Below are 2,730 nucleotides of genomic sequence, written 5' to 3' on the forward strand. Positions count from 1 at the left end.
AGTGGTGCAATCTACACTCAATGCAACCTCCACCTCCCAGGTTCAAGCGATTCTCCTGCTTCAGCCTCGCGAGTAGCTGGAATTACAGGTACACACAACCACACCCAGCTAATTTCTGTATTTTTAGTAGAGACGGGGTTTCACCATGTTGGCCAGGCTGGTCTCCAACTCCTGACCTCAAGTGATCCACCCATCCCTGCCTCCCTAAGTGCTGGGATTACAGGTATGAGCCACCACACCCAACCTGACCGCATTTATTTTAGAAACAAGTCCTTCCATGCATTCACTTGTTCAAGTTTTTTTGTTTTGTTTTGTTGTTTTGTTTTTTTTTTTTTTTTTTTTTTTTTGAGATGTGGTCTTGCTATGTTGCCTAAGCTGGTCTAGAACCCCTGGGTTCAGGCCATCCTCCCAAGGAGCTAGAACTACAGGCATGCATCACCACATCATTTCATTGAAGTATTTATTACGTACCATCATAGACCAGGTACAGTTCTAGGTACTTGAGTATTAGTAAATAAACATGATCATCACCGAGGATGCACAGGAAGCAGTTAATAAATTCAAGAGGAATTCAGCTTCACAAATTATGAAATATTGGGAAATCATTCATCATGTAAAAACTGGATATAAAAAGAAACTTTTCCTGTAAGAGCCTCTTCAAAAAATAAGATAAAAACCTACAGCCAAGCCAATAAAACAGAGCACATATCTCAGCAGAACTGCAGACAATTATGCTGGTATTACTACTTTTAGTTGGTGTTGTGCTGGAGGTTGAAATGAGTCCAGTAAAGCAAGGAAAAAAATATATATGTATAACCTAACGACTAAAGTGGAAAAATAAGAGTCGTTACTTACAGATTATGTGATTGTCTATGTGGAAACGGAAAAGAATCAAACCAAGTACTCTGGACTGAATGATAACCCCGAAAATTCATATGCTGAAGCTTCAAATCCCAATGTGACTGTATGTGAAAATAGAGTCTTTAGGAAGTATCATGAAATGATGTCAAGAGATGGGTGGGGGGGGAGGGAGGGGGAGAGAGAGATGGTGGGGAGAGAGGACAGAGGAGAAAGAGACCTATTTGCTGGTTTCCATCCTGTGAAGACATGAGGAAGTGGGCATTTACATACCAGGAAGAGAGCTCTCGCTAGAAGTTGACCATGCTGGTACTCTGATCTCAGACTTCTAGCTTCGAGAAATGTGAGAATATAATTTTTTTTTTTTTTTTTCATACGGAATCTTGCTGTCATCCAGGCTGGAGTGCAGTGGCCAGATCTCAGCTCACTGCAAGCTCTGCCTCCTGGGTTTACGCCATTCTCCTGCCTCAGCAGGAGTAGCTGGGACTACAGGCACCCACCACCTCGCCCAGCTATTTTTTTTTGGTAATTTTTAGTAGAGATGGGGTTTCACCGTGTTAGTCAGGATGGTCTCGACCTCCTGACCTTGTGATCCACCCGTCTCAGCCTCCCAAAGTGCTGGGATTACAGGCTTGAGCTACCGTGCCCGGCAGAATATAATGTTTTTAACCTACATGATTTATTTACAATTAAATGAATTTGCAAGCCATTTGGTCTGTGGTATTTTGTTATGGTGGCCTGCGCTCATTAAGGCAGATTAAAAACAAAGAAACAACAAAACTAAAAATGTGAAGCAGCTTTGAAAGTGACAAATGAGTAGTGGCTGGAAAAATTGTGATGTGTAAGCTGGAAATAAGGTTGGCAAGGGTGATTCTGGTGAGGTGTCATTGGGGAATGAGGAATATGCTATTGGGGAATGAGGAACATGCTATTGGGAAATAAGACAACCCTTGATATGAAGCGGTGAAGAACTTGGCAGAACTGTATTCTAGCATTTTGTGCAAGGTAGAGCTTGAGAGAGATAAAATTAGGTGTTTATGACTAACATCTGTAATTGAAGTGTTAAAAGACACAGGAAGCTTCATTCTTCCTGACTGCTTACAGGGAAATCCAAAGAGGAGACTTGAATTGAAGAAGCAACTGTTAAGGAAAAAGGAACCAGAACCTGGAGATTTGGAAAATTCTCAGCCTATCCATACTGCAAAAATTAGAAAACTTGTGCTGAAGAGAATCCTGAAAGTGTGGCTGAACAATCATTTGATAAAGAGATCATGAGTGGGATTCATGGACTATATCAGCCATCTTAAGAGGAGTGAGGACAGAGACTGGATTATACTAGAAGAGACACTGCCACTTACATTGTGCCACCTAAAATAGACATACAAGGCAGAACAGGCAAAGCTGTCACACTTCTTAGATTTTACAAGGGGACACAGAAATAATCAGCTGTGAAAGTGCACTGGCAGTTAAGGATGGTTTCATTCCTGCCATGCTCTGCAGGATCTGGGAAATAGAAGACACCCTTGGAGGAGCATCTCTTAACAACCCACCTCTGGGGTCCTACATCATCTTGGTTTCTGGTAAATTTTGACATAAATGTGCCACACTGGCAGCCACTAATCAACAGGGGCTGGGATCAATCTGCATGATGTATCTCATACAGAACTTGTCAACGCTATGATCTTGGGAATCTAGTCACCAAGGTGAGGCAGGCTTCAGTACTGACCTCACCATCCATGACCCTTCTTCACAGATGCCCAGACTCAGGCAACCATGAAGTTGTATTCAGAACCTGTAGGTTTAATTTCAGACCTTCAGGATGGCATCCAAAGCCAATCCATGAGCCATTACAACCTCCGCAAGGCATTTAGG

Source organism: Mandrillus leucophaeus, unplaced genomic scaffold (assembly GCF_000951045.1).
Source record: "Mandrillus leucophaeus isolate KB7577 unplaced genomic scaffold, Mleu.le_1.0 Scaffold451, whole genome shotgun sequence".
Lineage (NCBI taxonomy): Eukaryota > Metazoa > Chordata > Mammalia > Primates > Cercopithecidae > Mandrillus > Mandrillus leucophaeus.